Below are 24126 nucleotides of genomic sequence, written 5' to 3' on the forward strand. Positions count from 1 at the left end.
TTAGGCCCACCACTGCTATCCGGTTGAACATGGACGGTTGAGAATCATCGAGGGAGCCTCATCCAACCTCATCCGTTGATCTCAGTCGTTACTCCTTGAAGGTTTCGCTTCTATTTCAACTTTCTAGTGCGAAGAAGCGAGTCGTTCGACATCGTAGAGCTTCTCTCCTCTGTCTGCTTCAGCCGCAGTCGCCGCCACTGCCTGAGGAAGCTTCGGCCGTATCTGGGCCAGTCGCATTTCCAGGTTTTTGTTGTCCTATTCTCTTCTATAAACTATTTTTGATGAGTGAAAAACTCTATTGAAGAACAGAAAGTGCTGAAGCAATATGTCGTTCTCTTTAATGAATATTGAGTTTCTGCGTTCCTGATGTCGATCGAAATCTTCAGCTATATCAACCCAGAAGTTCACTTACCGATTCAGGAAAAACCACTGAGCTTTCAGAAGATCAAACACATAGCTTCCTTGTGAAAACAAAATGTGGTTCACGATTTAACCAACTATCCAACCTCCATAGTTATCGACTTTTGCTTCAGGAAAAGCTTGCATGAAAAGAAGGAAGGTGGTTCTTCAATTCTTCTCCATATCTAAATCTCCTTCTAAAATTTGGGTTCAAATGCACCTAACCCCCTCAAAACTCCTAACCCACTTTTGTTAACAGCAGCTAAAAACATTTCCTGATGACAAAACCTGAGGATGCCTTCCCCTTATCACCAATCCTCTCAAAATAAAGTTGATTACTCCATACCTAGCCATTCCTTCATTCCTTTGTAAGATTGAAAATGGCCTTCCACTGATGACCATTTCCGTGACCTCCTACCATTATTGATGCTTGATTTCATTTTCCCCACAAGTTTTTGTTCATTGAAAATAAAGGTCTGATACCCCCCCCCCCCCTCCTTTGGGCGTGTGATGAAACTAAACATTCCGTGTTGAATGGCAATAGCCTATGTCTTTCTGAATTGGTGACCCTAATTTATGATCTGTTTAAACCATTGACAGTTGAATAGTTTAGATTGTTTGATATTGATCTATTTAGTTATCTAAATTGATTACTTGAGAATTATGTAACTTTGTGATCTCATATGATTATTTGACAACTTAAAAAGTATTAAAAATACAAAAAAATAGAAAATTATTCATTCATTTATAAATGACAAAAAAAAAAAGATATATGTGTGTGTATGTATTAATATAATTCTTCATGTACAAATAAACAAAAGAAATTACATTTTACAAATTATAGGAAAATTGAATCAATTGATTTTCCTAGATCATAACAGAAAAGTTAAACAAACAATTCAGCTTGTGTATTGAAGGAACTCAATTCATCACGATAAAAATAAACCAAAAATTAAAATTCCAATATATTTTTCTGCCTTCCCAAAGAAAAGAAATTAAATACATATTTTCTTCTTCTTCTCCTCCTCCTCCTCCTTTTGTTGTTCGGCAATTCCTCTAAAAATCCAAACTTAGATTCTAAAAAATAATTGAAGAAAAAAATTAAGTAAAATGGGAAAAGTTATATAATTGACATTGACACTATTTTTTTTGGTGGGGGGGGGGGGGGATTGGGGAAGAGGGGCAGAGAACTTGCCTAGGGTGGTGTTGTGATGAACTGGTCTTGATCTAGTAAATTTGATCTCTGACCTAGAAAAGAGAGACAAATGAGGCAAGACAAGGCCTGGTGTTTTGGTCATTGATCTGGCCTCATTTGGATATAAGGTGGGTGGTCGTTGAGGGAGAAATGGAGAGAGATGGACAAAGGCAAAACAAGATGAGAGGGGGTTGTGTCGTCTCAGAATGGCATTAAGCATAATTCTTGCTGCTGACAGGGTAAGAGACAATTAGACGGATTTTAGATGTCTAGCCAAAAAAAATTAGTTTCTTAATTGACAGCCAGTTCAGTGAACTGGTCTTGTTCAGAGCACATCTAGTGCAACAAATGCCCCCCTTAATCTTCTCCAAGCCCACCAAATGGTATTTGAAAACATTTTCCGTAATCTTACACAGAAACCTCTTTTGAATTCCTTCTGAACTAAATGTTACTCTGTAGGAATCACAAAAATAGACAAAATATAAGTAGGAAAGAAATTCAACATAGTATTTAGCTACCATATTTTGAAGATAGTTAAATCTACCTTTGAAGAAAATAGTCTCCATTTTTGTTTCTTAACAATGCAGTCTCAAAGACTCAAACTCTCAATAACACCATCTGAAACTCTTCTCCTTATATTTAGGCCCTAATAGTAATCAGGACGAAGGAATACGGCCAGTCTTAAACTGCAGCAAGAGATGCAATATTAGCAACATCTCCAGCCAAAATCAACTCACTTTTCAATACATTAACTCCAGAAAACACCAACACCTCTAGAAGCCTGAAGTGTCAATTTCCAACATGTGTCAAATACCAAGACCTGTCCCACACTCCCCGTCATGTGTCTGACACGTGTCGGAGATTGATTAATTTATTTATTTTTGGATATGGCTGAGATACTTCCCAACACCACAAGGGAGACACTTCTTGCACCAAAACGCTGCATTTTGTCAGCTCCTCTAATTCTGTTATCTCCCCCCCCCTCCCCGCCAAAAAAAAGGAAAAAAAAAAGGAGAGAACTTGTGAGACTAAGAGTCAAGAGGTTCTTTGACATTGGAGGGTTGTACTTTGGAGCCCTAGCTCCACTATATATAGAGCATCGCCAGATCTCCCAACCCCTAGAATCCCCATCTCCCTCTCATTCTAAAGCCATCACTAGTTTGCTACTCTTTGTTAATCCTTTTTCCCCTTAAATTTCTTGATGAGCCATGCCCATTGCTCATGATCAGCCATGCCCTTGAGTTGTTTTTTATAGTTGGTGCAATATTCTATAATATAAATGTAGTTGATGATGTATAAGTGTAGTTTCTAAAGATTTATAATTGATTATTTTGCATGAGTAGTGCTTAAATTTTATTTTAAATTAAAATTGCCACAATATTTGCCATCTAAAAGCAAAAAAGATGCCTAAATATATTTTTTTACATTAATTAATTTATGTATCCCTGCTGTGTCCTATCCTTATTTTTTCAATATTGTTGTACCACCATGTCAGTGTTGTGTTGTATTTGTGTCTCATGCCAGTACCTGTGCTTCCTAGCTTTAACTCTTAATTTTGAAATTTCCTCAAAAAAAGAGTGTAACAGCATTCAAATGTTTCAGCTCATGAGCATTGGCTTTGCAAAAATTTAAAGTATCACCTACAAATAATAGGTCTGAAATCCTACCCCATGTTTCACCTTCTCAAAAGCAACACCCAAATTTATTTCAAAAGCAACACCCATATTTATTGCTTACTTCCATGGCCTTGTTCAATGACAAACTCAATGATTCCTTTACAAGAGGGAAGTATATGAAGGAAAACAAAACTTACTTTGAAAAGGTTGAAGTCAGTAGTGATTTGCATAAAATCTGATGAGATTTTTTCCTAAACTAATAGTGGTTGTGGACCTTCCTCTCTCCAGCTTGAGCATCATAGTGCCAATTTTGGGTTTGTGGAACCAGGTTTGGTTAGAATTTAGAAGCAGGTAGTAAAAAATGTGCAAAGCACAAGCATTGGGGCTGAAATATGTGGTATTTGATGTCTTTCTAACGTGCTAGACTCCTAAAAGGGTGCATCTGAAGGTAATCCCTTGATTATTGACAAGGCTCAAGCCTGCATCATGCTGACTTTTGTTTCTCTTTCTAAAATGAAGTCAATATCCATCAACGAAATAAGGTTTTGAAGTCTTCATTTTTCTTAGATAAGAGTGGGGTCACCATTAGGGGGGTCTGTCTATAGGCTTTTGAGTTGTCTTAAACTGAGTTTAAGTCTAAATGAGGGTGAAGTCATTAAAATTGAGAAAAATTGAATTTGGCTACAGAACAAGGAAACAAATTTGGGTGTAATTGAGGAAAGTTAGAGGTGCTTGCCATGATTGCATTTGGATGACTCATCCTTAATGAAATAAATGATAGCTCATTTTCTTATCTCTTCTTGGTCTTTGCGTTTTATTATATATATATATATATATATATATATATATATATATATATATATATGGTACTATAGACCCATTGTATATGGTACTATAGACCCATTGTGGTCTTCCCCTTCCCTGGACCCTGCATATGTGGGAGCTTTGTGCACCGGGCTGCCCTTTGTTTTTTTCAAAGAAAACTAAAGGAATCAGTGTTTTAAAAGGCGAAGGCGTAAGGCGAGGCATTTTATCCCTGATAAAGCGAGGCGTAAGCCTCAAGGCCTTAGGGCATAAGCCTTTTGGGAATTTAATTTTTTGTTAAAAATTAATATAAATAAAATTTAAATATTAAACTTCATATAAATTTTATTATATAGTTTTAAACCCTTAATAAAAGTCAGGAGTTCAAGTCTAGATGTTAGGATATGTGTGATTTTCTTTGTAGAAAAGAGCCACGTGTCCCTAACATATATATTATGTATAAACTCCACAATAGATCCCAGTCCCACATCTCTCTGATCTGTTAGATCCTTAACATGGAGAGAGATCACCCAAGAAGATAAAGTTGCCAGAGTAGGAAGACTTGGAGTTGATTGATCATCTGAAATGTTGTCGAATGTTGTGAGAGAGGATCGTTCGTCAATGGAAGCTTCATCAGAGAGAGACAAAATGCTCGAGGGAGTTGTCAAAGACAGACGAAAGGCTGGAAAAGAGAAGACATCTGCACAAGCCAAGAGGCTGTAGGGGGTCTCTGGAGAGAGATGAGAGGTTGGAAGGGGTCATTGGAGAGAGAAAAAAGGCTAGAGGGAGTCATTGAAGACAGACGAAAGGTTGGAAAAGAGAAAACCTCTGCGCAAGAGCTTCAGTGGTCGAGAGGGTTGTTTGATGCTATTCAAGCCTTAACAGATCTTCTTATTTGTTTTTGTTTTTGTTTTTTTTTGAATATTTTAAATATTATTATGTCTGCTCCCAAAAGGCATACCTATTCCCATATGAGACGTAAAAATCGCATAGCGAACGCATTTTAGGAGTCTCGCATTTTAAGTTATGCCTTAGGGCGTTTTATGCCCAAAACGCATCAAGGCGCGCCTTAGGAACGCCTTTTAAAACACTGAAAGGAATTACAAATATATAGTACTACTTACCAACATATGTAAATTGAAATATTCCCCTTCATGATTTCAGCACTTGGCATGGAATACACGTGGTAAAAGAGCTTTGCAATATCACAGATGCAATTTTTTACATATTGAAATTTGATTGCCGCAATCAAAACATTTTCTTCCGTTTAAGCAAGTTAGAGTACCCGCTCTTATTAACTTGTTGGACTTTGCAACCTAAGCAATTTCATTGGAGGGAGTCCACAACACACATACTCATTTGCTCATAAGACCAAGTCTACTCGGACGACATCCTTTTAAGTAACATGTCTTAGCTAGTACTTAATCTTCACTTGTAGGTGGTTAGATTTTGTGCCTGGATGTATATCCTCTCTCTTTAGACTTCTAGATCAAGTTGAAAAACAACTTTAGCTCCAGACACCAAGGAAATGAGGTTGCCTTAGTAGATCCCTCTTGGTAGTGTGATATGCTAGGGGGAATATGTCATACTCGTTGTGTTCGTATGCCATGGCATGGTTTCAAATAGCGCCTGCAACCATTATGTAATGCTGCTACATTATAATTCTTGGATCCTTGATATTATATTACACATGTGGGAGTAAAAATCCCACTATCATAGCGGTCGTATCGACCATTAGTGTTATGTAACGACCTTACGACCCTGTGATGGAATTGCTATATCAGTGTTACGACAATTTTTTTTTAATAAGGTTTTATACTTTTTTTCCCCCTTCATGCATGGATCTCGAAAAGCAATGTGAAGAGGGGGAAAATTAAGGAAGATGATAATGATATGAAATAATTTTTTTTGTTAGTATTCACAACAAATGCGTTAATTAACAATTTGGTACGAATAGTGTTTTGTTTCAAAAATATATTTATTTAGATGATATTAGTAATTAGATATTTCTTTTCTATATTGTTCGACTTCAACCTTCTTTTCTTTTCTAGTTTTTGCCGTGTTCAAGTTGTTAATAATTTGTTATTTTTTAAATGATAAATGTTATGATTATAGTATTATTATTTTAAAATATCGTCATATCACATAGTTTTTTATTACTTTAACTAATAAAATAATAGAACTCATTTAATTTATTGTATATCTTATGCGCCTAATAGATTAATGGAGTGTATAATGTATTTTGTTTCATTAATTAATTTATCAAACATGATTAGTGAAAAGTCAAAAAATATATATAATTTCTCCCTTAATAGCCATTCAAAACTTATGTATAATTTATGATCCTTACTGAACAATGTTAGAATGTTGAACTAGAGGATCCAAAATAAACTAGAAATCTTTTTTAGAATGATTAAGAGCTTAAAACATGCAAATATACTAATACTTGTAAGATTGTGTGGGCTTGAATAAAATTCACACCCACTTCCTACAATATAGCACTCACTACTCCTTTCTATTACACCTGTTACTATTAGGCCAAGCTACCATTGCCACTATTTAAAACCATGATGCTATCCTACCAAGAACCCACAATATAGTATTATTTGTTACCTATGCTATTACCATTGTGGTATTTGGGATGATACTTCACGTTATCGACGCTATAGTCAGCTAAGAGTTCTTTGATTCTTGAGTTGATGAAGGGAGTACTGTTATCAAAGAGGATGCTCTTTGGAATTCCGTACTAAGAAATGGTATGCTATTTGATGAAATTAGCCACTATATGTCTTGTTACATTCTAAATGGTATAGTCTCGACCCATTGGATGGAGGACTCAATGACAACCAAGATCCATGTGTCCCTTTAAACTGGGGATTTATAGGTCCTATCAAATCAAATGCCCAAGTGTAGGGGGTCATGAAGTCACCAAGCCATGGAGTTCACTTGTTGGAACTTGTATGGTATTGGCATGAAGTTAGTAAGGAAAATGCTTTTTGGTGTAGCTAATAGAATCCTTCTTAATTTGTAGGCCCAATATGTAGAAGTTGCTTGTAGAGTCTTTTCTTCCTCCTTGTTCCCCATAAACACCCGAGTCCATGTGTTTCATGACATATTCTACATTTTTGGATCAAAATTGTACTGAGGAGATAATTAGATTGTAATTGTTTCCTTTTTTTTTTAAGGACAAAGCAAAAACATGGTTAAATGCAATGAGACCAAGATCCATTGGAAGATGGCAAGAAATGCAAACTAAATTTTTGAAAAAGTTTTTCTCAATGCATCGAACCAATGCTTTAAAGAGACAAATAATGAATTTTGCTCAAAAGGAAAGTGAGACTTTTTATCAATGTTGGGAAAGGTTCAAAGATCTTTTAAATGCTTGGCCACACCACTGTAATGAGGATTGACACATTATTAGTTTTTTTTATGAAGCTTTGTTATCTAAGATGCGCCAATTTGTCGAAACCATGTGTAATGGAGAATTTTTTAACAAGGAATCTGAAGAAACATTTGCTTACTTTGATTGCTTGGCTGAGAATGCTCAATCATGGGACACTTCTTGTGTTTATGATCGAGCTGAACCATTGAGGACCGTAAGTGGGGGAGGTAAGTATAGTTTGAATGAGGAGGATGATTTACAAACCAAATTTACCTTATTGTCTAAGAAATTAGAGACAATTGAGTTAAAGAAAGTGCATGAAGTTCAGAGTATTTCAAAGTAAAAAAAATGTAGCATTTGTGAGGATGTTAGTCATGTGACATCCAAATGCCCTACTATTCCAGCTTTTAAGGAAGTTTTGTTTGATGCTTCTCATCCCGTTAACATGATTTCTAAGCTTTTTTTTGCACCATATTCTAACACTTATAATGCAGGTTGGAGAAATCACCCTAACTTCAGCTGCAGAAATGATCATCCCACGAATTCAGCACATCCCGGAGCTGGTGCACCTCAATTATTCAGTTCATACCCAACAAAATGCACCACCTCCAGCCTCTAGAAAACCCATGCACCCATTTCAACAAATGAGCTCTACTCTTCAATAGTTCATGCAAAGTCAAACCACCATAAATAACCAAACTTCTCAAGCCATCAATAACAAAAGGAGCAATTTGACTAGGCTAAACAAAACCTTGAATGCAGAAAAAAAGACAAATTCCCATCTCAACCCCAACCAAATCCTCAAGTGCAAGTTGCTGCCATGGAGCCTTCATCCTCTACAGAAGCAAATGTCAAGACTTGCAAGGCCATAACAACTCTCTGTAGTGGTACGGTGAGTGGTACATCAAATGATGAAGCTGGAAAGAATGGTGAAAGTACCATTTTCAATGAACGAGGTAAAAATTCTGGTGCTGATGTTTCTTTGGAACCAAAGGCAACTCCTCCAACACCTTTTCCTCAATGATTGGTTCCTTTACATAAAGATAAACATAATGCTGAAATTTTAGACATTTTCAGACAAGTTCGCATTAACATTCCTCTTCTTGACGCCATTCAGCAAATCCCAATATATGCAAATTTTTTGAAGGATTTGTGTACGGTAAAGAGGAAGCTTAATGTGCAAATGAAGGCATTTCTCATGGAACAAGTCAATGCCATTATTCAATCCAATACTCCTCCTAAGTCCAGGTTCTCCAACAATAACTTGTGTTATAGGAAGCTCAAAAATAGGCAAAGCAATACTAGACTTAGGTTCTAGTGTGAATTTGCTTCCTTACAACACTTATGAGCAACTTGGTTTAGGAGAGTTAAAACCAACTTCTATCATCTTACAATTGGCTGACCGTTCAATTAAAAAGCCTAGGGGAGTTGTGGAAGATGTGTTGTTGCAAGTTGATAAGTTTTACTATCCTGTTGATTTTGTGGTGTTAGATGTTCAATTAACTCCTCACTCTGTTTTTCAGGCACTTGTCATTTTAGGGAGGCCATTTTTGGCTACTTCCAATGCTTTCATAAATTTTCGAAGTGGTATCCTTGAATTGACTTTTGAAAATATGACATTGTCTCTCTCTCTCTTTTCTTCCCTCACTCTCTTTTTCCCTCTTGCTATCGATCCTCTCTCTGTCTTGATCGTATAGAGATATGGAGTCTCTTGTGGTTGGTTATGTTGAAACAGTTGATTCAGATTGATGGAAAATTGTTCGATCTATGCTTGGACAAGGTTGGGGAGATCTCTTCTTCACTTGTGGTTGAGAATAACGTGGTGCATAAAGGTTAGGTTTTCTAAAGAGGTAGTGTCTTGATTTGTTGATGGGTTGTAGGTGTTCGGTCGGATGGATGGGTTGTAAGTGTTCGGCCGGATGGAAATGGGATATCAGAGTATTCATAAGTAGCATTGGATGTTGATTAAGTGGACGAAAGTGAGAAATTTTATGGAGTTAGGGTTGGTATGGGAAGGAAGAAAATTCAGTGTTCATTCCCGGTGACGCAAAAGGTGAGGGATGGCAAAACTTCGTGAGCTATTTTTGTGAGATAGTGAAGGAATTTCGGAAGGAATGTGAAGTTGTAGTTGCGGATGACTAGTACGTCCCCGATCAAGTAATGTTGGAAGGTAATAAGGGCAAAGGCGTGGGTTAAAGTAGTCATTATTGTTCTGGAAATCAGGTTAAGGTGGTCTAAAGAGAAGATCGATGTTGTAGGTGTGTTGCAATTGAAGGATCACGGGGTTTCGAAGTCGGGTTCCATTGTAGACCGACCAGTGTCGCAGTTAGTTGATTAGAATGGCAAGGAAGCTTGGGTTTCATAGGAGCAACGGTCCTTAGATGCAGTTAGGGCTGCATTCGAGGAGGAGACTATGAAGAGGAATGGGCTAGGTGGTATTTTTTTGGTTTTGGACCTAGCCTATATAATAGAAAGAGAAGGAAAGGCTTTTCTTAATAAAATTAGGCCCATTACTTGATCAGGCTCAATTTTTTCAAAAATCGGATTTAGGCTTTAATGTAGAGCCAAAGGGAGGATCTCATCCTTTGGGCTTCATGCAGATGTGCAATGGTGGTAGTCAGGCTTATGTTTTCGATAATAGTGATCCAGGAACTTCCTTGTTGGAAGCCAAAAAATGGGCAGGCCCAAAATGCTGTTTTTAGAATCCAAAAGCCAAGTATTGAGAAGGAGGATCCTATACCCTTTGATAGTGCAATCCATTCCCAGTCTATAGATGTCCAAGTTATGATCAAGTTTTGGAAGAAGCTTAGAATAGCAGCAGATAAGATTTGAAACAAGATTGTGGAGTTTAAATTGCAACAAGGTTTGAAGAAGGATTAGAAAGTGATGTGGAATAGAGTAAAAAATTAGAAGTTGTGTTGGGGGTGGGGGGAGGAAATCCGATGTTTTTTTATTATAATTATAACAAACAAGGTTTATGCTCATCAGAGGGCGACTTGTATAGGTGTTGAGATGAGGTAGGTGTTTGAAGACGAGAGAAAAATTTTGTGAGTCAGTAGCAAAGTTATTAAAGAGAGTTTCTAAAGGAGAGCTTAGTATAGTGGAAGATTTTCATGCTAAGAAGGAGGTTCGGTGTAGTAAAGAAAAAAGAGGGAAAGAAATGGGTGAACTTCTTAGATTTAGAAAGTGATGATATTAGTGAGTTTGATTGTGGTGCGGGGCTGTTCTTGGTTAAGATATCAGAACAATATGGGTTTGTTTCAAATTCTTGTGAAGAGATAGTAGATTTATCTTATGACCACCCGTCCCCATTGGAAGGACTTGAAGGAGTTTCTATTTTTGATTATGATGATCTGGTTAATAATTTACAGCAAAGGGATGGAATTTTACCTACACTCGTGAAGGACGTTCCTAAGAGGGACTTAGAAGCTTGAGATCTTTTGGATGAAAAAAAAATGGGCTTACAGTTAATTAATTTTGGAGGAAATAAAGTGCATTTGGATGGTGGCTAAAGTTGAAAGTTGAAGGGTCAAAGGGAATTAACAAATTTGAAAAGCTCGGTAAATAATGATGGGAAGGGGTTGAAAAGGGATTTCCTTGGTTAACGTTGTCTAGTATTATTTTGTGATCTTGTGTTTTTTGTTTTCTTTTTTCCTTTTTCTTTTCTTTGGGGGTTTTCTTGTTTTATTTGGTGGCATCCTTGTCCAGGCACATTGTAACATCCTTTTTTTTTTTTTTGTCTAATATAGCTTTTTTTTATCGAAAGAAAAAAAGAAAAAAACTGAGGTAGCTCCTTGCGGTTGCGAATGAAGGTGGATGTAGGAAATATGGTAGTTGGACTCTTTGGAGCTAAAAGACATGAATATTTTTTTAAAAGTGCATGTTTTTTTGCATTAGGATTTAGGCATATGCCTAAGAGTAAAAAAAAAAAAAAAAGGTGTGCTTTAATGCCTTTTAGAGAAAGGCACACACATAATGGGAATCCGAGTTTTATATTTTCTTATTAGAAATACAAAAGTCGAAGAAGAAGACCCAAAGTTCCTTTGTTCATTCATCCCAAAGCCAAAGAAAAAAACAATAAGGAAGAGATGAATTGCCATCACACGACTTTTCATTCACAAATTGATGGTCATACGTCAATAGCTTTTTTGATGACCGCTCTCCACCTTCGTCTCCTTTTTGTTAAGGTTCTTTGATCCCCGACTAACTCTCTCTCTCTCTCTCCCCCTCCCCCTCCCCCTCAACTATATCTGATTTTGTAAAGCATTTTTTGTGTGATATTGTGCCTTGTATTAATGAGCCCTTTCTGAGATGATGTGCGTCAGAAGCATTAGAGAAAGAGGTTTGAGATAGATGAGGTCCTTTTAGATTCTCAAGCAACGTGTGTGGTTTATTCCGTTTTATTGACTAGGAAGATAAACCATAGGTAATTTTGTTTCCTTGGATAAGCATGTGCCCTTGGCTTTTGCAATACATCGACCAAAACAACTTAAGTTATGTGAATTTGAAGTGTTAGAATTTTATAGAACTGATTTCATAATTTGTTTAATAAAATTTATATAATTTATATTAATTCTATTTATATATATTTTTAAATAAACTTAAATTCCTCAAGGCTTATGCCTTCACCTAGAGCAAAACACCTTGCCTTATGCCTTCACCTTTTAAAACACCATGATTAAGTATTTAAGTGTTGTTCTAAGGGATGTCAAACACCTTCTCTTGGGAGGTTTATGGCTCAGCAAAGTTTGTTCTTGGTACGATCATCATGCGAGTTAGCCTCATTCTCAGTGTCGTGGGGGGTAGGGCACTTAGGTGCATCGTCTTAAATTTTCCATAAAATTGTTCACTTCTAATCACCTTTGCAATTTAAATGGTAGTTAATTTCCAGTTTTCAAAATTTCAAAGGAAATTTCCATGAGTAATTTGAAACTAATCAGAATCTCAAAATTTCAAAGAATTTTTTTGAAACTTTAGTTATATAATGAAATTCCCTTGGAATTCAAATTTGGGGTTCAAACCCTAACTGAAATCTCTCTCTCTCTCTCTCTCTCTCTCACACACACACACACACACACACACACACACACATTGAAACTAGAGATTAGTGCAATTTACAAGAAAGACATGAATTGTATCTTTCAAATTTTTGAAATTATATGAAAAACTAAACTTTGATATTGTGTATAACATTTTATTTGACACCTTTTATGTCTAAATTATCATTATTTGTGAAATAAATAAATATTTAACTAATTTATGAATTTTATTTATATTAATTGAATACGTTTAATATGATTATATGTTATAGTTATTGCACCTTATACCCTACATACCTCCCTTTGATGTATTTTTTTAACAAGATTTTAGTTCTAAATCATGCGTTGTTATGTCTATTTATAGTTTCTAAATTTTTGTAAAAATTTCCTTGCTTTATTACTAATTTCCATCATTGTTTTAAATTGAAATTGAAACTTCCAAGAAAGTTTAATACTTCCGAAGCCTTGAAATTTTAGTTGAAATTGAAATTTCAGACCTTGCAGACTTGCAGTTAGGTGTAGGAAGCTTCTAGTTGTGTACTTGGCCTTCTCTAACATTTTCTTGTACAATCACACTTTTCCTAGTATAGTCACCAAATGTAGAAGGGATTCTCTAAAGGGGAAAAGAGCTTGTGTCATACACAAGCAATGGATATTCTAGAGAGCGTCCAAAAAAGAGAATCACATAATCTTTTGGAAGCTCAAGTGTGAGGGTTGGGAGGCGAAAGGATTTTGTTGGCTGGAGGAGATCCCTAAATTCGAGGAGTAGAGAGAGATGGATATTTTAGAGAAGGCCCAAAAAGGAGAATCTCGTAATCTCTTGGTGAAACGATTTTGTTGGCCGGACGGAATCCCTAAATTTGAGGAATTATTAAAAAGTGTGTGTGTGTGTGTGTGAGAGAGAGAGAGAGAGAGAGCTGGTTTAATCTAATGCTAAAAGGTGGTTTAACATGCATGATTTTGGACCAAGATTAGTAAGGAGATACTTCCACATGTTTCCACAACCAATATCGGTTGTGTGCAATGCCTGGACCTTCTACATGGGTGAAAATTTATGATAGCTAATGATTAACTTATAATTGTACCTGTGTTCATGCAAGTTCAATGTGGGCCAATTACAAAATCCTGTGTAATGGCGCGATATCATGCATTTACAAATGATATGATTGGAATGGGAGTGGGGATGCTATTTTCACCACTAAATCAACTTAGGCACAAAAATAGGTTCTAACTTCTAAGTGCCCTGCCTTGCATTATTTTAGACATTTAGTTTAAAGTGAATTCCTTTGACCGTCAAAAGTGCTTTGATTTTTTTATAATGCACCAAAATAGATTATGGGGTTGTCATTCCACTTTACTACTATGGTTGGCACAAATACATCATTAACAGAAAAAAAAATATTACTCCATTTAGCCTGGAATTCTCCAAGCTTATCCTAAATATGGAAAAGAATTAAAGCTAAAGATTGCTTGACAGCACACAGTGATACAAAGCGTTCTTAACTATTTAAGCTTTCGTCATATTTAAATAACCCCTTTATTCATCTATCTTCATCTGCTGTTTTGTGATATGTAATTTTTTAAAGTACATATGGCCATAGTTACAGTTTTGCATCATTTATGTAGTGATTTTATTTTTCTGGGGATTTGAGCTGATGGCTGTAATTTGTTTTCTTGTTTGTCAGTCCTTTCCATAAATGTGTAGCTTTGGTTTTTTTGAACTTCTCCTGAAAGTGTTCGCCTTCAAATGAGTGATAATATGCAAGTGGATGTTAGTGTTTTTTTTACTTGTCAAAAATAATAGCAATAATGTGGAAATGCACATTAGAATCTAAAGGCCAGAAAGTGCTTTGGATACATCAAATAATGAATTAGAATCTCTCTTCTATGATCGATCAGTATAAACACCAACGACTCCGAATTATTTTCCTTTAATAAATGAACCTTCCTGATCTGGGCTGTTGTTTTATCCACTTGTCATCCTCATCATCATTATTTGTATAGTGATAATCTGGCCAAAGTTTGTGCTGAAAGCTGTAAATTTCCATCCATTTTCCTGGTTTGGAAGGAATGCCCTATAGATCAGGTGGAGCCTTGTCAAGATGTTGATAGTTCTGTGCCCTTTCATTTTGTGAGGTCTTTAAGCCATGGACGAATTTGAGTTGTTAAGTTGGGGTAATTGCCTTTTGAGAGGACTGTTCATAGTGGGAAAATTTTTGTTTCACTACATAAATGTGTATGGGATCTTAATACAAGTCTTATTTGCAGAGAATGGATTTTGGGGTGGTGGTGGTGGTGGTGGGTAAAGCCAATCATGTGATTGTTAATTGAATATATACATTAATATTAAATGATGAGAAAACTGAGCTGAATTGTTAGGACAGAGCCTTTGTTTAGCTGTATCCAAATTTTTTTTTTTTTCTAAAAAGGCTGTTTATGAAAAAAAAAAAGAAAAAAGGGGGGAGGGGGGGAAGCAATGTCCATGCCTCATTAAAATTACAGTCTTCTTTAGGTCATTATCTTGTCATTTTTAGAGCCTTTCTCAGTTTTCACTATGTTGGCTGATGTGATGTTTCTTTTGTGCAACTATTTCCAACATTATGGCAACTTGAAAGGAGTGTTCTACTTAAGATTGAAAAGAAAGAAGTTTATTACAGGAAGCATTTCTTAATGTTGCCTACGAGTACTGGGATTACTGACCAAATTCTTAGTACTGGGGTTTTGTTGCTCAAGCACATTTCTTTTTGCAAAGAGAAATTTGTTTGAACATGTGAAAATACAGTGTCACAAGCTAAGACATATGAGGAAGCCGTTTTTTTTTTTTCTCTTTCTCACAATAAGTGGGGAAGAAGGCAGTTATTATACTTCATAACGTGTATTAATTTTTATGCCTGTCTTCTTACAATAACTGTAGCTTGAACAATCCTTTGGTTGAGATTTGATTTTGTTGTTGCAAGATTCAATTGACACAAGTGAGAGTAGGTAAAGCAGTTAGGATGGCAGTTCCTCACATACAATGCAACAGCGGAAAATATCTTCTTGATTGAGCCATTCTGGCTGTCCACTAAAGAACCAGATCTGAAACATATTTAATTATTTAGTTGTCCTCGAGCATTTTTATGATCGTTTAGATTGCATATAAATTATGTAGTTTATTTTTTGCATGATCTTAGTAATGGAAGTAATCTTGAAAAGATATGACAATATATATATATATATATATATATATATTTTGGTTTTAGCGTGGGAGCAGGGGGGGTGTAGATTAGGAAAATTTAGAGTACAAAATATGGAAAGTATTGATGATGACAGAAACTTTGAAATAAACAAATTCTTTCATGATCATAGATTTAAATTTTTAGGAAATTATCAAAATTTTTGCTTTCCACCACCTTTGAAATTGAAATGGAGGTAAATTTTAATCATATGCAGTCTAAAATTTTCAAAAAAATTGATATTTCAACAAAAAATTTCAGAATTTTGGCTAAGGAAAATTATTTTCTTTAAATTATAATGTGAATTTCTAGACCTTCCTACACTAGAATTCAATATAAGAATATTTTTAAAATAGATGCATTAAAGGTAAGAATATTTTTTAAAATATTTTCTTAGAAAAATCTAAAAAAAAAGGGATGATTCTAACAACTTCCTTATCATAGGACATATATATGTACATTTAATACTTTATAGAAGATGCTTTTTAAAATTTTAAAAAAATCACATAGACAAATTGAATTGTACATTCAGTCGAGTAATGTAGAGTATGAGGCCGTTACACATAGTGTGGGGATTTGTCTAGTCTTTTAGTAATGTAGAGTATTCATATTCCTTGACTTTGAATGATGGCATGGATGCATTTTATGGTTATTTACGGTACATATACAAAAGCGATTCTATCTGTTTTCACTAGATGTCCTAATGCTCTTCAAGATATGTTGTTGTGGAAATAACGATCTCGCAATGCTATCACAATGAATAATACGGAAACACACACAGATTAATGAAAGCAATAAAAAACGTACAAGGATTTAACGTGGTTCAGCAGAATGCCTACATCCACGGGAACAAGCGGCGACTGAAATTCACTATCTATCAAAACCAGGATTTCAACATTGTATTTATACGAACCCTTAGACGTACAGAGGTATTAGAGAATCCCTAAAATACCTCTGTATCAATCCGCAGAGGATTTGCCTCTGTATCCCCAACCTATAGATCTTTCCCTGTTTAAATTTCAAAAACAATGCTGAAGAAAACTGTCGATGTACCTACATCAAACCATCAGCGATTTTCTTCCTAATTGGCTACTGGAAGAAACCGTTGATGTACTCTACAAATCGTCAACGGTTTTTCTTCAGACCAGCTTTTTTATTTTCCTCAGCTTGCTTTCTCTGTACATGTGTTCCACTCGATATGAGCCACATACTTCAACAATCTCCACCTTGGCAAATATACACCCCTTAGGAGAATAAGAAAACATAACCCGGAGCTCCACTTGGGACAATAGGTTGGGACGCCTCCCATCTAGTATCTGGATACGTTAATAAAGTCCAAGCAGTGCTTGAACTTGTCCATGGTAACAAACTTTCTCAACATGTCTGCTGCATTCTCAGAAGTGTGAACTTTCTCAAGCAATAGTTCACCAGAAGAAACCAATTCATGATCTCGTGAAACCCCACTTCTATGTGCTTGGTCCTCGCATAATACATCTGATTCTTTGCCAAATAAATGACACTCTGACTATCACAATGCAGCTAAACTCCATCTTGCTGAATACTCAGCTCCTTGACCAATCTTGTAAGCCACAAGGCTTCCTTGGTAGCCTCAGCCACTGCTGTATACTCTAACTCAGTTGTAAATAGTGCAACTAGAGATTGGACCATGGACTTTTAACAAATAGGCCATTCCACAAGAGTATATACATACCCTATGGCAGACCTCCTGTCATCCAAGTCCCCTACATAGTGTGCATCCACATATCCCACAACTGAAGGATCACCCTGTTGTCTGTCAAACATGATGAAATAGTTTGTAGTACCCCTCAAGTATCTGAAAATCCACTTAACTGCACTGCACTGCATTGCATTGGCATATGGGACCTTTGACATGTCATGAACTTCATCATCCGTCTTCGGGCACTAGGCAGTAGACAATCTAAAATGATTCGGCAAAGGTGTACTCATTGATTTGGCATTATCCATATTGAACCTCTCCAACACCCTCTCAACATGGTTATGCTGAGATAACCACAATCTCCTAGAAGCTTTGTCCTTGCGAATCTCCATCCCAAGAATCTTCTTGGTCGCACCCAAATCCTTCATGTCAAATTCTTTACTCAACAGAGTTTTCAACTTGTTGACCTCACTCATACTCTTCGTAGCAATCAACATATCATCCACATAAATCAACAAAAAAATAAATGAACCATCATCAATGCTTTTCACATAAACACAACAATCATACTCACATCTCCTGTAGTCAATCCGGGTCACGTTGGAGTCAAATCGCTTGTACCATTTCCTCAGAGATTGCTTCAGCCCCTAAAGTGATTTCCTCAATTTACAGATCAAGTGTTCCTATCTAGGCTGACTGAACCCTTCTGATTGTACCATGTAAATCATCTCCTTCAAATCACCACGGAGAAACATTGTCTTTACATCCATCTGCTCCAAATGCATATCAAAATGCGCTACTAGATCTAACACTGCCCTGATGGAAGTGTGTCTGACCGCAGGGGAGAAGATCTCATCATAATCAAACCCTTTCCTCTGTGAGAAACCCTTTGCTACTAGATGAGCCTTGAATTTTTCTTTTTCTTTTTCTGATACTGCTTCCTTCTTCTTATACACCCATTTGCATCCTATTGCTCTCTTCCTCTCTGGAAGCTTTACCAAATCTCACGTCTAGTTCTTATGCGGAGACTTAATCTCCTCCATTATAGCACCCATCTGTCTACTTTTCTCTTGGCTGTGCACTGTCTCTTGAAAAGTAGTATAATTCCCGCTGCTAGTAATGAGTGCATAAGAAACCAAATTGTCAAAATATACTTGGGGGGTGGCCTGATAGTGTGTCTAGGCTTGTCTATAGCTATACTGTGATGCCGCTGATCTCTTGAGCTAGAACTCCCTGCATTATGAACACTGTCATCTCTACCATGAGTCCCTAGCTTCACCTGCACCACATGCTTATTGTTGCTAACCTTGTTTCTCTTATTCCCGAATACATTGCAACATGACTTCCTCATCAAAAATCATATCTCTACTAATCACCACCTTGTTTGCCTTCGAATACTAGAGTTTGAAATCTTTCATCCCTTTCTAATACCCCAAAAAGATACACTGTCTAGACTTTGCATCAACTTTAAATCTCTCATCACTAGAAACATGCACGTAGGCTGGACATCCAAACACTCTCAAACCAAAGTAGTCTACCGCGCTGCCTGTCCACACCTCCTTTGCTACTTTCCCATCTAGTGCTGCCCTTGGTGACTTGTTAATCAAGAAACATGTCATACTCACTGCTTCTGCCTAAAAGTTCTTTGTAAGCCTTGCATTCAATCTAAGACTTCGAGTTCTTTCAGCTATTGTTTTGTTCATCCTTTTCGCCACACCATTTCGTTGTGTTGTCTTGCGTATTGTGAAGTGTCTCTTAATCCCATGCTGCTTGCACAACTCCATGAACTTTGAATCTATGTACTCAATACTATTGTCGGACCTGAGACATTTGATTTTCCTCTTTGTCTGATTTTTCATTTTAGCTTTACACAACTTGAACTTGACAAACGTTTTTGACTTGTGCTGCATGAAGTACACCCAGACCTTTCGTGAGTAATCATCGATAAAACTCACGAAATACGTATGTCCTCCCCGTGATGCAACCTGTACCAGCCCGCAAACATCTGTATGAACATAGTCAAGAATTCCCTCTGTTTTGTGTGTGGTTGTCTTGAACTGCACCCTATTCTGTTTCCCAAGAACACAATACCTATAGAAAATTCAGCTTGCATGTTTCGACACCCTTCAAAAGATTTCTCTTATGAAGCTTGATCATCCCACGCTCACCTATATGACCTAACTGCATATGCCACAAGATTGTACTAGATGACTCAAACTCTGCAACTGCAGCTCCACCCACAACTTTGATACTTAGTAGTGTATAGATATTTCCTGTTAATTTCTGTCTCTTCATCACTGTTGATACACCTTTACTCACGTTCATTACTCCACTTGCAGATTTGTAATTAAACCCATTATAATCTAAAGTGTCCAATGAAATCAAATTCTTCCTTAAATCCAGTATATGCCTAACATCACACAACGTTCTAACAACACCATCAAATATTTTAATTATGATATTCCCTATTCCAATAACTTTGCATGATGCATCATTATCCATCAGAGCAGAACTAGAATTTACTAACCTGTAAGTGTTGAACCAACTTTTATTTGGTGTCATGTGATAGGAGCATGCCGAATCCAGAATCCAAGAATTTGCGAGGTATTCTGAACCGGATGAAACAAAAAGCATATCTCTGTCACCGCTCTCTGTGCCTTCTTCTTCCACTACATTCGCAAACTTTGATGGACCCTCTTTATTCTCTGTATTCCTCTTCTTTCTCTCTATACAATCTTGTTCTATGTGCCCGTTTTTCCCGCACTTAAAACACCATATGTCCTTCCTCTTCTTGGAATTGGATCGAGATTTATTGTTACTCGATCTGCTCCAGAACTTGCTTCTCCCATGTTCTTGGTTACCCCTCACAACAAGCCCTTCACCTTGTAGATTCTCATCGTTGGCTTTCTTCATTTGATGAAAACCTAAAAAAGCACTTGTGATCTCCTCGAATTCGAGAGTTTCTTTTCCTCACATTAGAGTTGTAACCAAATTTTTGTATGTAGGAAATGCAGGTAAGGAATTCAGTAACATCAACGCCTTGTCTTTGTCTTCGAACTTCACATCAACTTGCTTAAAATCATTTGTGATCTTATTGAAAACGTTGATGTGCTGGTTCATATCCAAACCCTTTGACATCTTAAGACCATATAATTTCTGCTTAAGATAAAGTTTGTTTGTCAATGACTTGGACATATACTGACTTTTCACTTTTAGTCAAACTATTGCTGGTGATTCCTCATCTATGACGTGATACATCACGTCATCAGCCAGACAAAGCTTGATAGTTGTCACAGCCTTCGCTTCCAGTTCCTTCCAACTTATGTGATCCATGCAATACACATAGATTAATGTAAGCAATAAAAAACACACAAGGATTTAACGTGGTTTGGCAAAATGCGTACGTTCACGGGAACAAGCAGCGGATGAAATTCATTATCTATTAAAACCAGGGTTACAATATTGTATTTATACTAACCCTTAGACGTACAGAGGTATTAGAGAATCCCTCAAATACCCCTGTATCAATTTGTGGAGGATTTGCCTCCGTATCCCCAACCTATAGCTCTTCCCAGTTTAAATTTCAAAAATAATGCTGAACAAAATCTTTGACGGTTTTCCTTTACTAGAAGAAACCGTCGATGTACCTAATCAAATCCTTGACGATTTTCGTCCTAATTGGCTACTGGAAGAAATCGTCGATGTAACCGTTGATGTACTTTGCAAACCGTCGACAGTTTTTCTTTAGGCTAACTTCCTTGTTTTCCTTAACTTGCTTTCTCTGTACATGTATTCCACTTGATATGAGCCACATACTTTAACAAGATATTAATGCCATAATGAGACAGTGATGACAACTGGACTCTTCTAGGGTAAATTAGCTTCTAGCTGCCTAATGTTTTTCTGCCTGAACAGTTAAGAATTTGCATGAAGGAATTTAATCCTTAATTAATTTTGTTTAGGTCATGAATTATTTAACTTTAGTAACAGGACTCAATAATTACCTGATTTTATACTGTCATGGTTGAGTTTATGCAGGGGAATCAAACCCTTTACTGATTTTATTTTAGTCGTGTTTTATATATGTTAATTAATTTGTTCCTGATTGGTCAATGCTAAGAATTTCATTAAAGAGCATGCATTACCTAAATCTATCCTTGACCAATTACAAGAATCAACTAATCGGATTGTTATGATGTTTGAAGAGTTATGATGAGTGTCCGCCTTTATCCTTCCCTAAATTTAGGAACTGTTTTTGATAGGCCAAGGTTCCAAGTCATATCCATTGAACAATTTCTAATGAGTTCATGTCTTCATATGATTGTTGGTTTGCTGGCTTGTCTTTGGAAAAAGAGCTCAAAAGCTAGCACTTCTCCACCCTAATCTTCTCTTTATATTGTGTTTCCTCCCCTTTCTTTTGCCTGGGGCCTTTGTTTTATTTTTTGCAGGGGGAGTATGGGGAGTGTGGCGGTGTTTGGTTTGGCTGAGGAAAAGGACTTCATATTGTGTATTTAAAAAGGGGGAAATCAAAGTCTTGAGCAAGATTCTACTTTCCCTCACTTTTTCAACTTAGCCTTTGGACACCACTCACAAATTAAAAAAAAATTAAAGGGAAGAAAAAAGGGAAACGCTGCCTACCATTAGGGGGTCTACGCTCCATGAAACAACTCACCTAACCAAAGCTTTTTACCACCCATTTGTTACTTTTTATTTTGTTTGTTTTTTTCCTTTTGTTTTGGTTATGCATCGGTGTTAGATTCTATGCACGCTTTTGCTGTAGGCCCTCTAGCTGCTACCACAAAACAAAAAGACCTCTCTCTTTCCTACCCTCTTCCAAACATGGGAATTCATGAAAACCATTTTCATGTATGTCCGTTCCACATCACTGTTGAAAACGTCATGTTCAAACCAAGCTACCACCGCCCATGCCGCTGCCATCATCTTTTTTGGGAAATCAAACTAGGCCCCTTAACAAAAAACCGCATATGTGATCCATCCATGGCAGTCCACATGCATGATTAATTTTGATCCTGATTGGGTTTTCTGTCTGCTCTGGTTCTCTTTTCTCTCACACAGTTCATGAGATCTGGAACTTGACTCTTTGTTCTTTCGCATTGTGCTCCGTTTCCCAGAGAGATTTTCATGCAAGATGCATGTTGGATTTGCTCCAATGGTAGGCGTTTGTTGTCGCAATCCCCCATGGCTGTGGGTCCCAAAGTAGCTGGCTGTACTGGGAAGGAAAAAATGGCCTTCATATAGATATGAGAATATCTGTTATTGCAGATCTTAAAGGCTTGATTCCCGACAGAGTTGAAAGTTTTACTTGCCAGGCTAGATAATTGACTACTGCCTATCAATAACCACGGTTGGTGATGAAGCCAAGAAGGGTAGCGTTGCCTCCTAAACAAATTTATCGATATTTTTTTTTAAGCTAATTGTTCATTCTAATTCATGTTTTCCACATTGAACAACAGTGAAATCAGACTCAAAAACTGTTCTGGGTTTGCTCTGTTCTCGGTATCTGGTGAGTTGTTCACTACACTGCTGCAGAGTTGTCTTTTGGGAAATCTGCAAAAGAGGGTTTTTGTGTGTTTTCGTGTTGGGTTTTTTGTTCTTGTTTGGTTTTTTGGGTGAAAGCAATCATGGTGTAGGATTTATTGTAGGTTTCCTCAAAAGGGAATCATCACCCACTCAAATCACGAAGCGAATGTGCTTTTGAAGTTGTGCTCTCATCATAGACCCATAGCAAAAATATTACTAACAGGGTGTTTTTTTTTTTTCCTTTTTCCTTTTACCTTTTTCTCCTTAAGAGGGAAAAACCATGCAGTTGATAAATCAAAGGTGTTGTGGGCAATTTCAGTGCAAGTCAGCGACCATGGCAATTAATATGGCCCATAACCATGCAGATGCAGGCAGAGGATCATGCCCCATAACTTATTTTAAAAGTGGTGTGGGGATTTCACATCCCCTGCAGCTCATCTTTTGTTACCATCAAGCACACGCAAGTGGGTTGGAGAAAACATGTTACTCGACACTTGTAGGACCAAAAATATATATATATATATATATATAGAAAATAAAAAAAATATATTTTTTGTGAAAAAAATTACATTTTTGGATAATAATTCATTTTATTTTTTCGAAGAAATCGTTTTGTATTTTTAAATAAAAATATACTATCTTATATAGACATTATTGAGAATATGACATTAAAATAATGGAACGTATTAACTAAACATTTAGCACGGAAGAATGAGATGTAATTTAATTTATTACTTGATTTTGTCATGTTTTTCAATTTAACTATTCAGTCTATTACTTTTCTGCCCATTTCGCTTCACAAATCAAGGATGATATATAGAGTATAAATAGAGTTTGAAAAATTTCCAATCACGATATGAATGCATCAAGGCTATGATTGTAATTCTTATTTATTTATTTTTTCTTACGGATAAACTTTATAAGTATCCAAAAATGAAGTTTTACGGTGTATTTGTAGATAACATTATTTTGATTAAGAGTACTAAAATTTGAGTTATTGAGAGAAGTTTTAGAATTTTTTGAAAGTTTTAAGATGAGTATAAATAAGTGAATGCATGCAATGTACTTTTAGTCATTTGCAGAGGATTTTGTTGAAGATTATTAGACTTGATGATCTAGAAACTATTAGTATAGTAGTAGATTTTTTATGTTTTGAAAAGAAATTTAAAAAGTATATATAATATAGAGGATTAAAACTAGTTGGGTAAAATATAGAAGTAATTTTAATTATGGACTATTATTAAAATTAAAAAGCTT

At 36.3% G+C, this 24126-nt stretch overlaps 1 long non-coding RNA gene across 1 annotated transcript; it reads left to right on the plus strand.

Moving 5' to 3' along the window:
* The first annotated feature begins 119 nt into the window (after positions 1-119).
* On the plus strand, positions 120-23058 carry LOC131159569 (uncharacterized). The gene is made up of 2 exons (XR_009137825.1): positions 120-243; positions 22461-23058. It is a non-coding gene; the product is annotated as an uncharacterized LOC131159569 (long non-coding RNA).
* Positions 23059-24126: the final 1068 nt, after the last annotated feature.

The sequence above is a fragment of the Malania oleifera genome, chromosome 7 (assembly GCF_029873635.1).
Source record: "Malania oleifera isolate guangnan ecotype guangnan chromosome 7, ASM2987363v1, whole genome shotgun sequence".
In the NCBI taxonomy this organism is placed as follows: domain Eukaryota; kingdom Viridiplantae; phylum Streptophyta; class Magnoliopsida; order Santalales; family Ximeniaceae; genus Malania; species Malania oleifera.